Source organism: Mustela erminea, chromosome 10, assembly GCF_009829155.1.
Source record: "Mustela erminea isolate mMusErm1 chromosome 10, mMusErm1.Pri, whole genome shotgun sequence".
NCBI lineage: Eukaryota > Metazoa > Chordata > Mammalia > Carnivora > Mustelidae > Mustela > Mustela erminea.
This window is the reverse complement of record NC_045623.1, coordinates 97,221,559-97,245,094: the sequence shown is the minus strand read 5'-3', so window position 1 is coordinate 97,245,094 and position 23,536 is coordinate 97,221,559.

The window sequence follows — 23,536 nt, the reverse complement described above, 5'->3', positions numbered from 1 at the left end:
TGAGGTTTTTGAACCTTATATTTTATAGCCTCGTGGTTCTTGAAGAAGATTTTTTTAGAAATATATTCTCCTACACAGAACAGAGTAACTCTCGAATGTTCTGCGTGTATGCAATCAGAGTATTGTTTCTAATTCTTCACTGGTCTGCATTCCCCCTCACTGTGTGACTTTACCGCACAGTGGCATTGCAGACACCCCGGCAGCATTGACCTCGGGCGTGGCCCTGTGACCTGCTTGGGCCAGTGGAATGTGGGAGGAAGTGGTGCTGAGGCACTTCTGAGCTGAGGCCCAACAGGTATTGTGTGTTTCTAAGTGTCTTTTGCAAACCTTCTGCCCTTCATCCCAAGCAGGGTGTGTCCCAGGTTGGCTGGTCTTGGGATGAGAGATGCCGGGAGCAGAGCTGAATCCAGCCCTTAGCTGGAGCCTGATGCCTAGATCCAGCCCTGCTGAGCTGTAACTGACCCACAGACCCAGGAGCATGAGGTAAATGCTTGCTTTTGTAAAGCCTTGCAATTTGGGGTTGTTATTTTGTTGCATTGCAAAAACAAAGCAAAACAAAAGCCTAATACAGCACGTGTACTGACAGAGGGAGAGAATCTCAGAATCTCAAATTTGGGAGAAACTTTTTATTAATAATAATGACCATCATTTATCAAAAGCTTGTAAGTGCCAGGCACTGTGCTAGATAATTTATATGTGGCATTGCTCTCAAGTTGGGAAACAGAAGCTCAGAGAGGTTAGATAACCTTCCCAAGGTCATTTAGGATGGAGCCGGGACCCAACTCAGGTCTGGCAGGCTATGAAAACCTTATTCATCCGTGCTGGCCTTGACTCTTGGAGTTGGTCAGCCTCACTCTTCCCCGGCCCAGGTCTCTGAGGCACAGAGCAGGGAAGGAACTTTCTCGAGGTCCTGAAGCAGGCGTGTCTGCTCTGGACCCTAGACCCTGGACCCTGGAGTCCTCCCTCGTGAGCAGGCTCTCTGTACTCCTCCGAGAGGATATTTCGGGGGCCTCAAATCCAGCCCTATATGGAGACAAGACCCAGAGAGGTGAAGGGACTTTGTCTAGTTCCCCTGGAAAGGTAGTGTCCGCCCCCCACTGTCTGCTGGCATTTCCTCTATGCCTGGCAGCTCTCGGCTATAGGATGGTGTCTACCATTGTGGCTCATCTATGAATCACTTCCAAATGTGCCTGGGAGGAGAGCGGACTGGGTGCGCTCACTGGGGGCTGGGGCTCTGGGGAACAACCAAACCACACAAAAATGCTGGCAAGTTGGTGGAGCAAAGAAGAAGTGAGAAGAGAGAGCCATGCTGAGCCATGCTGCCTCGCCTGGACATGGACTCATCCTCCAAGGTCTTTGCCAAGATTCGCATCAGGGCACCTTGGAGTCCTTTAATTAAATAAAAAATAATTAGTTTCCCCCAGAAAAAAGTGTACTCCCTTTTTGAATGTTTCTGATTATTGGAAATTCTTCCTTATCTTGAGCTAAAACCTGTCCCTCTCTGATCCTGATTTTTTCATTTTTCCTCCTTTGGGACTTTGTGGAAAGATGGCGTCGTCCTGGCCACATCTGTGTTGTTCGAATACTGTAACACGGGTTTTACACTCACCCCCTATTTTCTCTTCCGGAACTAAAGGATCCTACTTCCTCAGCTGTCCTGAGGAAGATGTACTCCTACTGTGAAATGTTACATACAGAAAAGTGAGTCCCATCTAAACCCTTTGAGGCCAGGAGCTGGAACTTGGTCATCTCCTGAAGACCCCTGTGTGTCCCCTTCTTGATTATCCCCTTGACCCTCACCCCACTAGAACCACTGTCCTGACATTTATGGTACTTACTATCCTGGCTTCTGCTTTTTGTTTTATTACCTGAGTATGCATCCCTGAACTCTACGGTTTAGTTTTGCCTGTTCGTGAGCTTCCTATAAATGGAGTCATGTGGCTTCTCTTGCGCCTTGCTTCACTTAATTCATACTTTATTTATTTATTTATTTATTTTATTTGACACTCAGAGATCACAAGTGGGCAGAGAGGCAGGCAGAGAGAGAGGAGGAAGCAGACTCCCCGCAGAGCAGAGAGCGCGGATACGGGGCTTGATCCCAGGCCCCTAGGATCATGACCTGAGCTGAAGGCAGAGCCTTTAACCCACTGAGCCACTCAGGCGCCCCTCATATTTTGTTTATAAGATTTGTCAACATTGTTGCTTGCGGTGGATTTCATTTCTTATCCTTGTTACATTGTACTGCACTGGGCGAATACATTGCAGTTATTCATTCTACTGTTGCTGCACATTTGGTATGTGTCCGGTTTTGGCTGTAACATCCAGAGACTCTGTAAATATTCTGAGTCACGTACCTCAGTCATATACCTAAGAGTTGCTCAAATCATAGCATGTGGGTATCTTCAATTTTGTTTGATGATTCCTAGCGGCTTTCCAGAGCGATGGGACCCAATGCGTACACCCATTGGTCGTTTTGTGAATGGCTATTGCTCTTCTAGTGTTCTTCCTATGGCTTAGTTCCAAATGGCCTTTGTTAGCCTTTGTAGGCTGGTTTCGTGGTTTCCACATGTGCCTACGAAGTGCATTCACATTCACAAGGTGCGTCCTTGCCCGGCAATTCAGGACTCATTTGTAGAGACAAGAAACCCCACTTGGCTAGGTTTTAGAAGATACACAGTTTATTAGGATAAATCACTGTGACAAAGAAGATAAGACACTCTTGCCACTCGATCACAGTTCTCATTCCGTGCTCACACGAGTGGGTGACAAGTCAGAGTAAGTGCTCCCGAGTTGCTCACTGTGGCAGCCGGGGCCCTGGGTCACCTTCTCACTCCCTATCCAGTACCAGAATCATAGAGCCACACTCTTGAGTGCACACCTGGGCAACCCCCGCCCCGTTGTGGCCCAGGCATCCTCCCCTGTCCCTTGAGCTCGGGCGCGGTGTCGTGTCTTGCTTCGGCTGGTGGAAAATGAGTATATGAGACATGCAATGCATTTGTGCAGCCCGCCCTGTGCTCTTTCTTTGGACTCTGCCATCGCTGTGGGCCCAGGAAGAGAACTAGAGTCACGAGGAGCCCAGCAGCCCCCCATTGAGCCCAGACCATACCAGCCAACTAATTAACAAACCAATTAAACATTGCTGTCCTGTGCCACTGAGGTTTGGCCGTGGACATGGAGTAATGGCTAACCAATGCCACCATCACTGTCGTCCCTGCCACCGCTCTGTGAATCATAGCTACTATTTACTGAGCAGTTGTCACTTGCCAGGCATGGCGCTAGGAACCGAACTGCAGAAACCCGCCCCACTGCTTTGTACTAGACTCCCTGATCTGCTCCACTTTGCGGGGAGAATAAGAAGCTCAGAGAGGTTAATTCTTGCACAATCGCGGAATTAGGAAGAAGAGGGGCCAACATTTATACTTGGTTCGCTCTGATTTACCACCAGCTTGGGGAAGAGGAAGGAGGAGACTTTTAAATAAATATTTAAGTTAAATAGCCTTAGAGGACACAGGGGTTGCACACAGTCAAAGGGCCAGATGGAGATAAGCAGAACAGCCAAAGGGTGGGCCCCCCACTAGTCGCCTCAGGTTGGCCCTTGGGGCTCTCCCTGAGGTTAGAATCTAGCAACAGAGCCACTGACCACAGTATATTTGCAGATGTGAGAAAGAAGTAACCCGAGATTTGAAGCACGTCGGCACTGGGGTGGAGTCCTGACTCATCTTCTTACGAGCACCGTGTCCTTGGGCAAATCATCCAACCACCCAAACTCTACTCTTTCACCTGTAAAATGGGGAGAATAAATACTCCCTCGGGGCTTTGATCCTGTTCGTGTGAGGACCACTGGCACAGGGAGGCACAGAGTGTGTCAGTGGCAAGCTTTCCGTAGGGTGGGAGGCTGTTATTTTTATTGTTCTGATAACAGTGTGGGTCCCCCGTGTGATCAGGCCTCCCCACCAGCAACATGGCTCTCCTGGATGATCCCGGGCCAGAGGGGGAGTGGGGAACATGAAGAACAGGGAAGGGTCACAAGTCACTGGGATCTCAGGACCAGCCTTTGGATTGGCTGACCTCACAACAGCTCTGAGAGGGGCTTGGCATTGCTTCTTTGCCTTCCCTCCCAGGTTGGGAAGATGGGGCTCGGCCATGAGGCCAGAAGGTAAGTTCCTCCCCCCTCCCCCTGCCCTGGCGGTCCCAACAGCAGCCTGGTTACGCGGGCGGCCATCTTGAATGTCCCGTGTGCCCCAAAGAGCCAGAAGGGGGGCCTCTGTCTTGACCTTCAGCTTTTATGTGCTTTAGCTTCTGCAAAAGCCTCTTTCATTTCTCCCCAGAACAGCCTCTGACAGCTCTCCTCACTCCTCTGTGTGCGATGGTTTCTTTGTTTGGCTGAATAAAGAAGCTTGTTACCGGAGAAAATGCCTTGGCAAGTGTCAGTGGAGATATCTGTTTCCTTGAAGAAACTCCCATAAAACCTTTCAAGCTGCTGCTTTTGAGTCCCAGAGCCCCCTGGATCCAAAGGCCTCTCCATTTTCCTTACCTTCTTTAGCGGTTGCTTGGTGATTTTCCAGGTCTCCTGGCTGCGGCAGGGAAGATGCGCCCCGCTCCTGGCTTCTCTGGGGCATGTGGCGGATTGGCCTTTATCTGTGTCCTTTTTCCTCACAGTTGACTCGAGGCCGGGGCCAAGGTGCTGGGGAAGTGAGGGGCTGGCAGGGGACAGTCATCTCTGGTCATTCCCCCCAGAAGGTTTCCCAAGGCCCAGCTGGGTCTTCATTACGTTTCTAAGATCTAAGCATAAGTGAGCATAGTCGCCTCAGGTTGGCGTGTCTCTCTGTGTGGGCCATGGTCCTTGTTCCTTGGCAAAGATGGTAAAAGACACTCTTGGTTCCTGCTCTTGGTTCTTTGCCTGCCAGCACCCCCCCCAACCCCATCCCATATGTACCTGCCATAGCAATCCCTTGTAGCTCACCACTCTCAACCAGTGAGCTCTGCTTTCACAGGGCTCCTGACCCCAGATGTCCATCTTCCTCACCTGGACCCAAGTCCAGTTCCAACACTCCTTCCTCTGACCACCAGGGAGGCCTCCCATGGAGTCTCAGCCTGCTTTCATTTTAGCACTTCTCACATGACTCTGTTGCGGTCCGCGTGGACGACCGTCTTCCCTGAGGCAGGAGAAGCCCCTAGAAGGTCAGGAGCTGGTCTCTCACATTGTGTGGGGAAAGCCGCAGGGGCTGTGTCCATTTGGCTTTGAAAAACTTCAAGGATGACTCGTGTCTGTGTTGACTTTGATGATGTGGGGGGCAGGGACTGTTTGCTACAAGGACAGAAAGAGCAGTGAGCTGGCATAGCCGGGCCATCATGCTGGGTTCTAAAATTTTCTGGGCTCATGAAAAACAGAAACAAATGCTCGGTGGTGTCCAAAAATACTTAGGATGACTCTCCTTCTCTGGGACCTCCAGTGTCTAGATCCCGAGAAGAGAAAACCTCTGTTTGTTTCCACTACAAATGAGGTATCATTCCTGAGCAAGGTCCCCCTGAGGCTCCGAAAAGGACAGGGACTGTTGCAGGTTTGTGCACTGACCCCAATCCTACCGGAAATGCCTGGGGCTGGTAGGATCTCCGTGCCCAGACAAACCAAGGTCTCCCTGAGGAATGACTCTCATGGTATCTTTTCTCAAAAGGGACAGCAGGCAGGGTGACTCCGGGGCCCCCCACAGGACCACAGAGCACCCATCACAAGTGGAAGGAAGCATCTCAGAGAGGATCTCCCTTTGCGATGGGAAGACATCTGGCCTCATCAAGAGAATGGAGGGAAATAGATGTGGAGTCCCTGTGGCATTTCACATTCTGCAGTGATCGACAATGCCTTCTGTTTGTGCCCCAGTTCAGGGCTGCCAGAGAGAAGGTCTTAGCATCCAGACTGCCCTGATTCCTAGCAACAAAAATAACTGACAATATATGGGGCATTTCATATGCATCAGGTAGGCATTATGCTATTTGATCCCCCATACAGCCTGATGAGGTCAGGTCCTACCCGTGTCCCACTTCACAGGTGTGGAAAAGGGACTCAGGTTGGTGGAGTGACCTTCGTTGGGACATGGAAGGAGTAGGTCTCCAGACCAGTTTGATTCCAAGGCTGGTGCTCTTGGCCTCTGTGCTACATTGCCCAGCCAGCCTGTCCTGGGGTCTTGGGCTCCCAGACTCACCCCCGCCCCGGGTCCTGCCTCTGCCTCATTCAGTTTCTGAAAACTGCATCACATCCTAGACCATCCGAGGAGAACTCCCCATCACACCTGCTTACTGGTGTCCGTAGGTGACTCTAGGGGCTGCTTCTCTGTACCTCTTGCTGCCCACCAAGCCTGGGACCATCCTGGTCACACTCAGAGCCTTCAAGCCTCAACACTTCCCAGTAGCAGACTCACTGATGCCTGGAGAGTTTTTGTCTTGGCCATCCTCCTTGGAGGTGTCTTTGTTCCTTCTCTAGGACATGGACTCTACTCACCCAGTAGCCCATCAGGCCGGGGTCTAATACAACCCCGGAGTCTCTGTTCCTCATGGGTGTAAAGTGAATCTGGCCACCATCACCCCTGGACACAGATGAGGGTGCTTCTAACCACCATGGTTGCTCTCATCCTCACTCTGAGATAGCTCCCGACTCCCAGACACGGACTGCCACAGACTTCTAGGCTCTGCACTTTGCCAGATGCTTCTGTGAACCAAGTTGACCGATGACCTTCATAATCCAGTTTGTTCTTCACTGAACCAGGCGTATGTCCGTGCAGTGCTTGCATGGTTTCTCTTTGCTAACCCTCATTAGATTTCAGAGACCCCATTGTACAGATAGGGAAACTAAGGCTCAGCGAGAGCAAAGGACCCTCTCAAGGTGGCAGGGCTGAACTGTGGGCTGAGAGTCCAGGCCCCCTCCATCTCCTGGACGCTGAGAAGTGACCACCTCCTCAAAGATGGGTCATTTGTCTCTGGCTCAGGGCTCCAGGATGGGACTAGACGGCTCTCCAGCCTAGGGTTTCCCCTAAGGACGCGCGTCCTGCATCTATAAGGACTCAGAATAAAATCACCAAAGATTCCAGCAACAGAGCGAGAGTTTGTCTGGAAACTGCTACACTTTGGTGTAACAGAGGAGCAGCCCCATCCACCTTCGAGTGTAGAACAGCTGGTGACAGTGCTCAGGAAAACAAAAATGGTGACAACAACCCGGAACTATATTTAAAGCGTGCTCCCCAGGAGACTAACGGTGATACGTCCTTTGCCCGCAGTAGGGTTGCAGAGAAACAGCTCGTCCCCTGAACGATGTGGACACAGAGCCCTGCATCAGGGATCCAAGGGACAATCCGTCTCCCTGCTTTTCTCGGAAGCCTTAACATCTGATCTGTCACAAGGTCCAGCCCAGCCCAGCCCAGCCCACCCCCCATCTTTCCTTTGCCAAGTGAAATAATGAGATTTTTGCTTTTTTGAAAAAGGGGGGGGATTAAAAAAAAAAGCACCCTCAACAACCAACAAGAAATAATTAGCGCACATTGTGTCATTAAACACTAGACTTTAATTAAATCGCATGGAGATAAATACCTCTAGCGACTGGAAATCTGGAGACCGTAGACAGCAAAGCACTCAGCATAATGGAGTAATAGACTCCGCAAAGAGCGTCAAGTCAGGGATTCCGACTTGATTAAGAATCTGACTAAATTGGGTTGTCACCTTGTATGCTGCACCTACTACCTGAAAATTGCTCATTATCTTCCCCATTTGATCTTCTTGGAGCTAACAAGCCTTTGCGGAAATTGGTCCAATGATCAAAGGACCCATTTATTTGGAGTTCTTTCCTGCGTCGGGGTCCTCATGGCTGGTGTCGCCTTCCTCCCTTTTTTATTTGTAATGAATCATCACCTGGCAGCAGCCAGTGGGGAGGCCAGGCTGGAGGTGACCTCTGTGATTTCCGTGACAATTGTCCCTTCCGTAACCCTGGCTACGGGGACCAAGGCACTGGCTCCAGAAGGCAATGCATAGTCTCTCCCCTCCCTTTGCCCCCTACCAGCAGCCTGCCGCCAAAGCCAACCTCCCCTTCTTCCTCCTATGTGATGTCTCCTCCTGATGTTTACCTGCTCCCCTACCCCGGTCAGCACACCCCCACCCCCACCCCCGGAGAGCCCTGCGTGAGGATGTCCAGCCATTGTGTAGTCCCCATCACTTCCTGGCCAGAATGGCACTCCCAGAGCGCAGCTCTGATTCAACCTCAGCAAGGACTCCCAATTTTCTCACGTGGCTCTCAGAGCCTTCTCCATTCCCATCTCAACATGCCTATCCAGTCCAGGTGACTAGTCTATGACGTGTGTCTCCAGAAAGCCCTGCCAGCCACGCTGGACTACCCTTGTTCTCTAAAGCAACCCTGCCCTTTCTTACTCCTAACCTCCGCTCATTCTGTTCACTTGTGATGCTCTTCCTTATGATCCCAGCCTGGCAACATGGGACACTCTTCCCCGGGGCCTGTCTCCAACTTCCTCTGCTGTGAGGTCTTCTCTGGAAACGGAAACTCAGAGGCATTCTCCTCTAGGCCAACTGAGTCCAGAATTCTTGTGTGATGGCACAGGTGGGAAGCCTAGGGCAAGATCCCCTTCACTGAACCACACCTTAAAAAGTGTCTACTATGCTTCAGGCATTGCAGCGGGCTCTGGGGATAGAGCAACAGTCTTCCACGCAGTTGGAACATAGAGAGTGAGGGATCGGGGCAGGGGGGGAGGTGCCAAGGCTCTGGGGGCGTCGAGTGAGTCGATTGAGTGGGTGAGCTGGAGGGTTCTCGGCATGCAAAACCTGGAGGTGAAGGGGTTTAAACCACATCCCTTCTATGGGGAGTCCCTGAGAGCCTCGGAGCCTCGATGTGTGCATCTGTAAAATGGGGGAATACTTGAACCCAGATGGTTGAGTCAGGCTGGGGCTAAACTGTACCCCACGATAGTGGGTCTGATCCCCAGGTGGCCCTGAAGAAGTCTGGTTTCTCTGGCTGCCCTTCCCTCGGAGGGTTCCTCCAAGAGAGAACAGAGTCCTGTTCTTTATCTTCTTGATGATAAGCTATTTGAAGACACAGATTTTCCAAGACTCTCCCTGGACCTCAGTCTCTTCCTCTGCAAAGTGGACTTAATGACATCACCTGCCTATAGGCAAGGTGCTGGGGGGCTTTATTAGAATGATAACAGTCATGGTAGTGAACATAATTTTAGGCCAAACCTGCTTGCCTGCCTGCCTTCCTTCCTTCCTTCCAGAAATGCTTAATGAGCACTCACTGTGGGCCAGGCACTGTTCTAGGTGCTTGGGATATATCTGTGAATAGAAGAAAGAAATCTTTAGGCTTCTGGAGGAATTTATCATCCAGCAGAGAGGACAGACTGTATTTCCATCTCTTATGAAGGAGGGCTTGCATCTTACCTGATTTACAAATGAGAAAAGCGAGGCCCGGAAAGGATAAGTAACTGAGGGGGCCTTGAGCTGTCAATCAAATGGACGGTCTGGGATACAATTAACTCATGTGCACAGAGAACAGAACATTCTCTATAAATGATCACTTCTGGTGATGATGATGGTGATGGTGATTTTGCATACCGTAGGTGATCATTAAAGTTTATGGAGTCAAAACCAAATGAAACCAGCCGCATCCACCAGAGCATGTCAGCCAAGCTCCTGAGAAGCCAACGAGGCAACGCCAGAGGCCCCTCCTGTCCTGGGTGGGCAAAGGCCAGGCTACACAGTCGTAGTCCCGCGGGGGGACCCTCGCTCTTTGCCTGGATGCCCTGGGTCAAGGGTGTAGCCTCCCTGCAGGGAAAGCCCGGGAGGTAGGTGCTGGGACCTGGGGGAGGAGGAAGAAGCTGGAGCCAAAGGACAATGGTCTGACGGAGAGGGACCAAAGGAAAGAAACTGCTACGGAGGTGAGTCAATAATTCACACATCTTTAAATATTCAGCTCTCTGGCTGCTTAAGAGGTAGAGTGGCATCTTTGAATACACATGTATATTTTGTAGTTTGAGCACAGAAGCATGGACATCGCCAACAAAGTGATGAAGGAGGAAGGGCGTGAGGCCCTGAAGCCCTCGAGGACGTGCCAAATCCTTTTACCCGTGGGAGAAGAGTGTGTGATATTGAAATCGTAATCCTGGCCATCATACATGAACACCTATACTGTGTGCTCAAGCATTCATTCCCTCGCCCAGCCTTCTGGTTCTGGAGCTGAACAGCTTACGTTGAAATCTGCCTTGGGGGACCCTAGGCATGTTGTCAAACCTTCCCGTGTCCTGTCTCCTCTGTGAAGGGCCTGGAACAGTGTCTGGCATGTTCTAAGGACCCAATAAATATTATCACTATAGTCATAATCATCCACTCATTTATTCCTTGGAAGAAATATTTGCTGAGTGCCTACCGGGTACCGTGGAGTACAATGATGAGCTCAGAAAGATAGTTTCTGCCTTCAGGAAGTCTCCGCTGGGGCACGGGCATTAAGCTAACAACACAAAAAAATCAATGAAGAAAGTTCAAATTTCTGTAAGCACTGGGAAGAAGATGAACAGGCTGAGGGGGTAGAGGGGAACGTGACTCACCGTGTGGTCAGGGAAGTCCTATCCGAGGAGGTGACTTTTATGCTGAAATTTAAAATATTCAAAGGAGCCCAGGAAAGAGAGCTCCAGGCAGCAGGAAGAGCAAGTGCAGAGGCCCCGAAGTGGCCAGTGGTTCGATGTGTTGGAAGGAAAGAAAGAAGGCTGTCGTGGTTGGAGAGTAGCATAAGCTTTCCCAAAACTCTCCAAGGGATTTGAAACATTTGAAAATGTGGGAAAGGCAGCCCAGAGAGGTGTAGAGATTTGCCCAAGGTTTCATAGCTGTTGTTGGAAAAAGCCAAGGTCTGTTTGACTCCAGGTCTTGTGTCCCCGATGAAGTCACCAGACCACTCCCAAGTGGGAGCACGGGCCCCCACAGAACACAGTTCAACTTGGAGAAGTCCAGGGTGAATCATGGTGACTCTGAATTAGGGACAGTCCTGGGAGAGAGGGAGCAGGCGCTCTTAGAGCTCTGACAGTCACTCAAACCAGCCACCCACAAAACACTGCCAAGGAGAGGCTCTGCTGGACCTTCCTTACTGAATACGTCAAAGACACCTCCAATTAGCATCTCCCTGGGCACAAAACCAACCTCATAAGGCAATCTGAAATTGCAGTACAGGCTCACACAGGCAGCAGGAAAGGGGACGGGCATGGGCTGGACAAGATGGAAGGTTCACAGAAACCCTGTTAGGTGCCAAGCACTGCACTGATGACTTTGTGTGTCATTCAATCCTCAGAGGAACTCAGACCTGAACATATGACTGTCCTTACGTGAGAACATGAGGTACATCAATATCAGGTAATTTACTTGGAAGAGAACTAGAAAGCAGAGGGCTCCAAAGCACCCCTAACCACCTCACTCCAAGCCTATCGCTGGTTCCAGATGATGCTCGGCTCAGGCTACGAAGCTTGATGTAGCTTCAGATTACCTGTCTTTGCCTCAGTTGCTAATTGGTCTATTGCTTCATACCAGAACTTTCTGAGATATGGTCACGTTCATTCACAACCAAGGTGGCCATCGGGTCTGGGAATTCCCAGTGGGCTTTCCAGAATTCTTGGTGACATTCTAAGGGCTCAGGTAATGCTGAGGTATCAGCTCTGGGAGGAAGCATGGTGTCTTGGGGGCACTGAATTTGTTTGGCTGGAGTGTGAATAAATGTGATCTGGGGGCTACCCCTTACTGGGGAAGGAGGAGGAGTTTTCGTGGGTCCACATGGCAGGGCTGGCTTCTATTAGACAGCATCAGATCAGAGCTGTACATATAGGAGGACAGCATTCGTGTCTGTGTATCTCACCACTAAAACAGCAGACCGAAGGCCTAGCATAGGATCTGGCACATAGAGCCAGGAAACAAGTGCAGACCCATAGTGGGGGCTCATGTGTCTTGGATCCTTGCTAGGTCCCAGACACTTGGCTAAGAAGATGACATCAGTGGTATGCCGCCTCAGCCACAAACAGAACTACCCGGGGAGATTGCAAAGATGCTTATGCCCGAGTCCTGTTTCCCAGATACTCTGTTCTGTTTCGTTTAGGGTACAGCCCGGACACTGGCATTTCTTTTTAAAGCTCCCCAGCTGACTGAGGTACAGCCAAGGTGGGGAGTACTGATTTCTGTACCTTGTCTCGTCGAACACCTCCATTAGCTTTCGAGGTGGTTACTATTGGCATGCATGCCCATTTTGCAGACGAGAAAGCAGGTGCTCGGAGACATTCGGTAGACTGCCCAAGGCCACACCGCGAGGAGATGGTGGAGTCAGAATTTCAACGGAGACGGCCTGGCTTCAGCACCTGGACAGAGCCACAAACTGCATGGAATGCACAGGAGGACGTAGGAGCATCAATAGAGCCGTAGAAAAAAGACGAAGGTGCAGGCTCGTTAGGAAGCCCCTTTGCAGAAGCAACAAGGAGCTGTGCCTGGTTGCAAGCACCTCCTAAGGGACGTGACCCCAATTCCCTTAGGGAAAGATGAGTCTCTGCTTCTAGAGCAGCAGAGACACCTTTCTGTGTCTGTAAACTGTCCCGTGGGCCAGAGATGTTTGGATTTGGGGCAGGTGTCTGACTCAAGGGCCAACAGCTCACAGACTGAACAGCAGCACATCAGGGGGTCTGATACGAAAAAGCTTTTCCTTGTAACCTAATCCCAGTTGACACAAGTTAAATAAGCGTTTATTAAATTAATTGCTTGATATTGCATTTTTACAAGCCAATGAGTAGGTCGCTGTACTGTTCACTTCTCTCTTTTTAATCCCAAATATCCACTTTTCAGCGTATGCTCTACCCTTCTGACTATAATAACTGGAGACTCAGGGCAAGTCATTCATTCATTCCTTCTTTGTTTCATTCATTCATTATCGTCTCTGGGCAAGGCTGTCTCCTAGACGCCGGAGCCTTTCTTTGTGGGTAAGCGATGAGAGAAGGACCTGGATTCATGTTGATTTTCACTTGCCTTAATGTAAAACAGGATTTCAGATTCTGCTAGTTTATCTTGCACGGCCAAAGCCCCAGTTATCTCTGCTTCACTAAGTCTTGAGATTGGTTTGGAACTTGAACATATATTCTTCGAGACCATTAAAAGTGGTTTAATTGGCTGTTCAGGGATGTCCTGCACTCAACTCTCCAGATGGATCATCTCTCTCCTCTTTCCCAAGAACCGGGAGGCTGGAAGCCCTCACCTAGATGATCCACTCCCCTGGATTTCTTTCTCTTGCTCTGGGCCCCAGAAGCATCCGGCTTTGCATATTGTACATCCAGCCTCTGCTCACAGCTGCATCTGCAAATCCAACCTCAGATGATCGCTGGAGTCCACAAAGCCACAGCCCCACAGGGCGGGGCGATGTCCTCCCTTGTCCTCCGAGGAGAAGCCCAAGTCGTCCCTACAGATTCGAGCCTCATCTTGACGCAGCATGGGGCTGGGGTTATCCGAAGGAGGACTGCAGGAAGAAAGATGGACAGGTACCTGGGATTACGTAACAGGGCAGAAAGGCAATGACCTTGGGAGTCAGATTGTCCTCATCTACCCGTCTGTCACCGTGCATTTGTCCCAGACACAGGGCTTGGTTTGTAGGCAGGCTTTCCTTGCTCTTAGCTGTATGACCTTTCACAGTCAGAGAACCCTGAGTCTGCCTGGTTCACAGGCGCTCTGAAAATTAACCGAGGCCAGAAATGTGACAAACAGCCAGTAATTGATAGGGGCTCGGTCCCTCGGCTGGTTTAGAAGAGCGGTGTCCAGTCATTTGGAACTGGGCACCTCATCATTATTTACTCTTATTTGTTGAAATATATTTCATCTCCTCCGTCCCTAAGGCTCTGTGTGACGTGTACACGGATGTATTTGTGTACACACACGGGAAGGCTCACCCCTGATAATTGTGTGCATATTTTACAAAGATAAACAGAGAGACAGATGAAGCTAGACAGGACAAAGACAGACAGAGATGAGCACACATGTCTAGATATTTTCCTGACGTCATTTCTGGATCATTCCTAGGACCTACCAAAGCATTCAGCATGCATTTAAAACCAATCTGTCGAATGAATACATTTCAGAGTTCATGGCTCGTATACGTGTGTGAGACAAGGAGTTTGAGCATGTTTCTGGGCAGTTTTAACTGTAACTCGAGGGACAAAATCATATTTAATATGAGATGCCAGGAAATAAAATTGAATAAGTCACACTGAGGAACATATCAGAATACAAGCCTGAATTTCCCAATCCTCTTCTTCCTTTTCCCTTCCAGTGTGGGCTGCCAGAAGAACACCAGGATATTCGGTTCACTGTGAATTTCAGATTTAAAAAAATAATCTTATAGTGTAAGTATGTCCCAAATGTTGGATGGTCAAATAGTACACAGGCCATACATATGTTTAAAAACAAACAAAAACTATTTCTCTTGTATTTTATTTGCTAGGTCTGGCAACCCCACCTGACCATTCTAGATTCGAAGTCCCTAAATCTACTCCCCTCCCCCAATGCCATTTAAGTGCTCAAACACCTGCAGAGGATTTTCATCACCTCTGGGGTAAGGTAGAAACCCTTTTACCTCGTGTCTGACTCAAAAGCCTTTGCCGCCTTCCTGCTCCGTTCAGAGAGGATGTGTCGCGGCTGTCTGGAGCAGTCACCCTCTGTCCAGGCACAGCAGGTTCTAGTCCTGCAGGCAGTTGGGGCAGGTGCATGGACTGTGGTCTGCATTCCCGGTTACGTTTCTCATTGGCTGCCTCCCCCAGATGCGGTTGTGTATCAGCTGGTCCCCGCCCTGTGCTTTTGTATCCCTCTCCTGCCCAGAAACCAGCCTCATGTCCAAACAGATGGAAGCCCAGGAAACCTTTGTCTCTACCTTTTCAGGGCACTAAAAATGCAATTACCTTTTCCCTGGTCGAGGAGGAGCTCATAAAGAGCCTTATCGGAGATAGAGTCTCTGCCGTGGGTAATGGGCCAGAACTCACGGCCTGAAGGCCGAGGGGTCAGCAGGCGTGAGTCACCTGCAAGCTGTTTGGGGAGCCTTTGCCTCCCACCAGCCTCCCCACATAGCCCAGCTGGACACCCCCAGGCTGCCTTTGGAGGTTTGGACAGCAAGAGGCTGGGAAGCGCTTGGAAGGGTGGGGAAGGGAGGGTGGGGCTTGCAGAAGGCGGAGACGGAGAATTTTAGGAAACCAGCAGAACAGGGATGTCTGCAGCTCCCTGGCATGCTGGGGACCATCCCCGGAGGTCACATCACCTGGAAAAGTGGGAGCCACAGTCCAAGCTGTCAGGATGGTGAAGAGATACTGAGATGGGGCGTGGGAAGCGTCTCCTGGAACAACTCGCCCTCTCTTCCCCTCTCCTCCCTACACTTCTACTCCCTTATCCCAGTGCACAGCCAGCAGCCAGACAGCTAGGTGGCCCCCTCCCATGGCTGACTCTCTCTCTCTCTCTCTAATAGGAACGGCAGCTATTTGAAGCCACACTGAGTCGGCCCTGGGCTGAAGCAAAGACACAGACTCTGCTTCCGAGCCCCCTTACCTCCCACCCATCCTGGAGACGTCCCAGGACCTGTAGCCTCTCGCTGGACTGTCCTCCCTGACCTGGGGAATCACCATGATCCCAAGAAGTCTCAGCTGGCCTTCTCCAAAAATGGCCTATCGCTCGCAGACTCCTTTCCAACCCTTAGCCCACCACTTCTGCGAACAACCTGAGGCCGGGCACCCTTGTCAGCCCCAGCCTACAGCTGAGGGAGCCAAAGCTTAGAAGTCTGGATTCACCAGCCCCACCAGTCACTGTTTGCTTCCAGAGCTCTGATCTTAGCCGCTGGGCCCGCAGGAGGCTGGAGGGGAACTTTGGCTTAACGTGCACAGGCGGGAAAGTTCCATTCTTCCCTCCCCTTTCCAGCCTGGGAATGGAGAGGGGTCCCCAAAGCCCCACACCCTTGGCCCACCCAATGAGTCCAGGTTTGCTTCCAAAGCTGGCCCAGCTGCTCTGGGAAGGAAGCTCCCCATTTCTCCATAGCCTGACAGCCACAATCTTTTCTCCTAAGTGGTTTTTTTTTTTTTTTTTTTCTTTATTTCTCTCTGTGGCTCTGGCCCTTTCTCCCTGAAAATACAGTTTGCTGATATTAAAAAGAAACACGCAACCACTAAACACATTTTATATAGTCTTTGAAGTCTGATGGCCTCGGGCTCGGGATTGATAAGCATGCCGATAGTGCAGACCAGAGCTAGGAAGACAGCACTGTGGGCAGGGATGTCCCCATACAGGGGCAGAGGAGGGAAGCCTGAGGGGAGGAGGTTGGGGACCAGCTGACAGGAGGTGCCCCCCCAGGAGGTGGGGGGGCGGCAGAGCCAGAGGGAGGCAACCCCCATGGAGGCTCTCTGAAAGGGATTTGATCTTTCAGAGCCTAGGGATTTGGGGGGCTCCCTCTCAGAACAGGGAGGGGAAAATGTTCTGTGCACCCCAAGGCCTCGGAGGGCATCTCTGTACCCACAGAAAGGTTCAAGATGGGGAACCGGTGAGGGGTTCACAGGTACTTGTGGGATACAGGTAAGTGTGTGAAGGGAGGTGGAAGTGTTGCTGAACTTGGTCTCCGTCAGTCCCTTCCTACAAAGCTGCTGGGTTGGGGACCTCAGCCCAAGTGTAGGTACTCAACCAGAGACCTGGGGGCATGATGCGCTCTTGGAACAACAGTCTGCAGGTCCAAGAGAGGAGAAAATCTCTACCAGCAGGGAGCTCCTAGGCTGATGGGGGGAGCCAACCTTTGTCCCTGGGAAGGGCCAGGTGATGTAGGGGGAAGGAGGAACCACATAAACATGAAAACCCCAAGTTCAGAAGATGTCCTCCTCAGTGTCAACCCCCATGTACCAATCCAGGCCCCAAACTTCTGCTGGGAGGAGGCTTCTCGACCAGAGAAGGGGCCAACTTTCTCTCCAGTCCCACTGTGGCTGCCTCTGATGAGGCCTCCCGGGAGGCTGGGTCTTCCCGGCTCCATATTCAATTCTCTGGCCATCCCTGGTCCCTCTCAGGCCATCTCACTTCCAAGTCAGCTCCCGGCTTCCCATCCATCCCCAAGGCTCCAACCCTGACACTCCTGCTGTTACACATAGCTCCTAGCAGCAGAATCCTATTTGCGTGCCCATCAGCTGGCCAGGGAGGGCTCCTGCCTTCGGCATCTTCCTCCCGATGCCGAATAGTCCGGCCATTAGTGCCGCAGCTGTTAAGTGCGTGCTCTATGCTGAGCCCATGTGTGCCATCCCATCAATAGATGGGAGGTCACGGCCCCCAAGAAGCCCGAGAACTGACTCTCCCATTCCCTAGGTCATTCCTGTCATCCCCTCAGGTCCCTGCCTAAATGTCCCTTCCTTAGGGATATCACGCAGTGTCCTTCACGTCTCGGTAGCACTAATCACAGTGGTGTTTAATCAATCATTTCTTTGATGATTCACTCTCTCCCCACTCCTCTGCAGCCCCATAAGGGAAGGGCATATGTCTTTGCTGCTGACCTCCCTGTCCTGAATGCTCAGCACCGAGGCTGGCTCAGAGAAGACCCCTCCCCCCAGGAAGTATCTGCTTTGAAGAATCAGTAGCTTACTGATTTTGCACACCTAGAGTGCTCTGAACTTCAACTGCCTCAGGTGCACACAGGTGGAAAATAGGTCCCCATGACCAGCTCACTGTCAAGGTGGCTTTTTCCCAGATCCTAGAAAATACATTTTCAGATTCTACTTTCTAGGAAACCATCCACAAAAAGGAAAGGTAACCCCTACTGAATGTGAGAAGCTATTTGCAAAGCATACATCTGATAACGGGTGAATATATAAAATATATAAAGAACTTGCACAACTTAATGCTAACAAACAAACAAACAAACACAACAAACAACAACAACAACAAAAACCAACCAAACAAACACCCAAACAACTAGATCAAAAACATGGACAGAGTTCTTGGGTAGACATTTTTCCAAAGAAGATGTACAGATGGGCCAACACGAGAAGATGCTCAACATCATTCATCATTAGGGAAATGCAAATCAAAACCATGATGAGATCTTACCTCACAGCTGCTTGACCGGCTAGCATCAAGAAGATAAGAAATAACAAGTGTTGGCAAGAATGTGGAGAAAAGGGAACCTCATGAACTATTGGTGGGAATGCACACTGGTGCAGCCACTGTGGAAGACAGTATGGAGGGTCATCAAAAAAACAAAAAAATAGAACTCCCATACAATTCAGCAATCCCACTTCTTGTTATTTATTCAAAGAAAATGAAAACGCCAATTTGAAGAGATATATGTATCCTTGTGTTCATTGTATCATTGTTTACAGGAAAGCAAACAAAGTTCCTTCAATAGATGAAGAGATAAAGAAGATGTGAGATGTGTGCATATATGTATATATATATATACACACACATATATGTAAATATAAATAAAAATCTATAATGGAATATTACTCAGTCATAAAAAAGATGGGGATCTTCCCATTTGCAACAACATGGATGGAACCAGAGGGTATTATGCTAAGTGAAGTAAGTCAGATAGAGAAAGACAAATACAGTATGATTTTGCTTATATGTGGAATCTAAAACACAAAAGAAACAAAATAAAACAGTGTCACAGACACAGGAAATAAACCATTAGTTACGAGAAGGGGGATGGGCTGGGAGGGAATGGATGAAATAGGTGAAAGGGATTAAGAGGGACAAACTTGCAGCTATAAATAAGTCATAGGGATGTCATGTAGAGCACAGAGAGTCTAGTCAATAATATCCTAGTAACTGTTCTATGGTGACAGATGGTAGCCATGCTGATTGTGGCAATCATTTTGTAATGTATAAAAATATTGAATCACTATGATGTGCACCAGAAACTAATAGGATATTGTATATCACGTATTCTTCAATTTTTGAAATTCCATTTTCCTTCCCCCAATTAAAACAACACTATCCTACCACTTTATACTAATCAGATTGGAAAAAAAATTAGAAAAACTGGATAACGCCATGTATCGACAACAACGTGGGGACACAAAGTTCTGGAAAAAACCCAACAATATTTAGGGAAATGAAGTACCACAAACCATGACTCCACCATTCCACTCCTATATAACCCAGGGACACTCCCCTGGGGTCCCAGCAGGGCAGTCTGGGTGAACACCTTTAGGAGACTAGTTGTCCCTCTGGAAGACTCTGTGTTAGTTAGAGGCATTGAACAAGATTTACACACAGCAAGATGGGTAGGTCTTAAAAACACAGAGTTAAGTGAAAAAAATTAAGCAGGAGAATGAGATCTATAGCCACTACAATTTATGTAAATTAAAACACATTCACACAATAAACAGCACCATATATTGTCCAAGAAGCATCCATATCTCAGGACATAGATTAGAGGGGGGTTCAGGAGAAGGATTAGGGGAAAAGGGAGAAAATTTTTAAAAAAACAGGAGAGGGGCTGTGAAAGAGCATGGTGGTAACAGGCATGAGCTGAGGGGTATGGGAGCCTTCCTTTCTGTCCCTTCAATGTAAAGGTCAACTGATTGGCCAGCCAACCTTCCCCCTTCCCTGCCATCTGTGGTCCCCATGGGGCTAGAATAGATCTGGACAAGATTTCTTGGCTTCAGCACTGGGACATTTTACCGTGGGGCTGTCCTGTGCACTGTAGGATGTCTGCCAGCATCTGGCCTCTCCTGCCAGCTACCAGTAGCACCCGCTGAGTGGTGACAACCACAATGTCTCCAGACATTGCCAGATGTCCCCTGAGGGAACAAAATCACCCTGGCAGAGAACAATTGGTTGGGGATGAAAGTCTAAAAATGGTGCCATGTCTTCAAGGTAAGTGGTCCACACTTGCTTTACCAAAACCCACACCCAGAGCACCAGAGCCTTGGGACCTGGGACGGAGCTGGGAGCTCCATCTTGAAAGCTGCCAGTGTCCCTTGCATGTTTCCATCAAGGCTCTGTGGATATTCCAGTTACAGCCCACAACCTCATCTGCCTTGGGCTTCCTCCTAATTTTAACAGGCAGCTGGATTTGCATAGGACATTTGCATTTGAGATTACCCATGGTTCTCCAGGAGACACCGTCTATAGCAGACGGTGGCAAAAAAAAAAAAAAAAAAAAAAATGTAATTCCATTTCAGCTTGCAAGGGAGGAGGGAAGAAAAAGGAGTGCTTTGGGGATGGAGGACACTTATAGGAAATTTCAGTGCCTTGTGCATTTGGTGAGGGGTTGGAAAGGGGGTGGTCTGCTGGTTCCTGGGTGAAGATGACTGTCTATCCTGGCATTGGCATGCAAATTGGTGAGTCAAATGATGAATGAAGGGGTCCCCCTGAAAATCTATCAGGAGGGGGCTGCTGTTTCAAGTACAGGCAGTCAGAGGGAAGAGGAGGATAGTGTAGACTATGTATAGATAAGCACACAGACCCAGCCCCTGCCCCCAGTACCCAGCCACCCACAAGCACTGCTTGAGAGCCCACTCTGCCAGACAGTGCTCCCTGAGTGTTTTCACCACACAGGGCTATAACAACACACAGCCATACCCCTCTCAAGGGAGACATCGCTCCTCTCACTTAGAAGAGAAGGAAACAGAGGCTCCTGGATCTCATCCTTAGTGAAGAGTAGAGCCTGATAGAATGAAATTCTGCCAGACTCTAAAATCAGGTCTCTTTCCAAGCCCCTCGATGGGCTCTCACTGACTTGCAAAATTCATGAATAAAGCAAGGGTATGGTAGGTAATGCTCAAGAGGGACAGACAGCCTCTCCCTTACAGGTCAACAGCTCATACTTAGCCCAAGATATATATAGCCAAGCCTGGATCCCATAATGTATAGACAGACACCTGTGGGCCATGACCTAAATGCCAGGAGAGGTATGTGTGCTCCACATGGGTCAAGGCTAAATTGGAAACTTCCCCACTGAACTCATACTCATCCCTAGGATAGTCTCCACTTTGCTGCCCCAGAGGATTGCAGTCCTCTATTATTACATGTAATTTATTCTTTCTATATCTCTCTACCCTACTAGTCCAGGAACATCTTGAGGGCAGAGATCATGACTGGCTCATCTTCCTATTTCCAGTGCTCAATAAATAAATGTGCTCAAAACTGAACTAATTTGGGGCTGGGAATAGGTGAGTAACCAATCCATATCATTCCATGGAAGTGTTTGTTGATTTTCCCAGAAGGAAGATAGTAAATGGACCTTTCCTTAAGCCAAATGTAAGAGGAGGCATTGTGTCCCTGAGCACATTCCATCCTACATACTTGATGTCCAGGAGCATGCCAAGGACTCCTCAAAGGGTAGGAGCTTGTCCGATGGTCCCCACATTCTCAATGCCAAGAATGGGGTCTTGCATGTAAGAAATAGAAGATGGACAGACGAATGGTTGGATGGATGAATAGATGGTTGATGGAAAGGAAAGAAGGCAGATATTGATAGGCATATGGTTGTATGGTGGTTTTTTAATAGTTAGGTGAGTAGAAAGATGCTTGATTGATTTGTGGATGAGTTAGACACACAGAGGAATGGATGGAACAATGGCGGATGGTTGGGTGTTTGGATGGGAGAGAGTGATCAGATCAGTGAAAGAATGAATGAATGGATGGATGAAGGTTGGATGGGTGGATTTATGGTTTGTAGGGTGAGTTAAATGTATATATGGGTAGGTGGTGAACAGCTAGATGGATCCACGTGGAATGGGAGGGTGGATGGCTAGTAGGGTAATGGTTGCTTAGACAAATAAATTGTCTTTCCATCTCCTGATATCATTCTCAACCTTCTTAAGTAAAATAGCTTTTTGTACTCCTTTTTTCCAGATCCCACCCTTAAGGCCCCTGCCTCTCCTGCTCTCTTCCATCCGCTAAGCAGGGGCTCTAAGATGCCAGATGGAAGTCTTCCCAGGAAGTTCAGCTCCAGTCTCTGCCTCTGTGCCGAGCGTTCCACACTGTGCAGAGATTTAATACTTAACTCCAGCCTCTCCCAGTTCCTTACCTGCCTGAGGAGGTAGAGGCAGCAATTTGCATATTTATTAAATATCTCTTAGCAGGATACACAAGCCGCATTGCTACATCCCGCTCCCAGAGCCTTCCTGCTGGCAGACAAGACTGTGCACCATCAGCGCTGCATCACCGCCCACTAAGTAGCTGTTCCAGAGCCCAGGAGGCGAGGAGGGGAGTGAGGGGCCACAGGGCAGGTGGGGAGGAGGGACGCCATTATCTCACAACTGCTCGGTAGTGGTGGGGAGGGTCTCTTCTTGGCCCAGGCAGAAGGGGTTCTGCAGGCATCTCCTCCAACCCCTGTGTCCACATGGGCACCCCTGACAACCAACCCTGTCTTTAGAAAATTCCCAGAGGAGGACACTTAGAAGCATCTTGGTTTTGTGTTCCTTCTGCTCTTCAATTTACTTGGAAGTCCGTCCTGTTGTCTAAACAGAAGTGGCCTGCCTTTGAGTAAGCCCATTGCTGGTGCATTGTCTTTGGTCAAGATGGTGTAAGTGTCCCCCGTGGCTCAGATCACCCTTCCTCAGGTAGTCATCTGATGAGATCCAGCCGCAGGTCTAAGTAGCCCGTGTCTTGGGCATCAGTGCCACCTGCTTCCTGGAAAGGAGTCCTCGGGGTGAGTGTTCTTCCAGGGAACAGGAACTCCCTGCTATAAACAGGGATGAACTTTCCCACCTCCGACTGGGTACCCTGACTCTTCTTCCTGTCTCCTGTCACAATTCCTAGATTGGGGCTCAAATCCCAGAATGTGGTTTCAGGGGGCAGATTTTCCAGTGCTGATCCGGGTCTCAACTCTTACTATCTGGGTGACCTGTGGAACATGACAGAATCTCTCTGGGCCTCAGTTTCCTCATCTGTAAATGGGGTTGATGGTCATATCTACCTCAAAAATTACTGTGCGGGTAATTACAATGAAGGGTGTTGAGGGATTAGCACAGTATCTGGATCTGGGCTGAATATTCAGGAAACACCAGCTGTTATGGTTGTGGAATCATGCAAAATTGTAAGTGCAAAGTGAGGCTGGTTTCTTGCTCATCTTTTCCAGGGAGAAAGGAAATGGAGGGGGCTCATATCTATCTCATATTCTGTCTGCTGGATTCAGCTTTGAGCACCTGTGAGGTAGATATTCCCGACACTCCCACTTTACGGATGAAGAAACTGAGTCCCAGAGGGAGGACAGAAACACCCAAGACCAACACGTTTGTTGGAGAACCCCATTCCTCTTGGTTTTCTTTTCATAGGCACGTTATGAGGGGTCTCTGCCCTGAGAACAGACTACGACCCAAGGAAGAGGAAGAAGAAACCCACAAACAGCTTTTTCAGCTCCATCTGCTCCCACATCCCACTGCCCTGAATTGGCAGGATCCAGAAGGAAGGGTCTGGGCTGCAGCCTCATAAACCTTCCTGAAAGCCCTCGTAAATGTAAGGCCCGGCTGGCTCTAAGTCTGCTGCTGCAAAAAGCAAAATCCCTGGTCATAAAGTA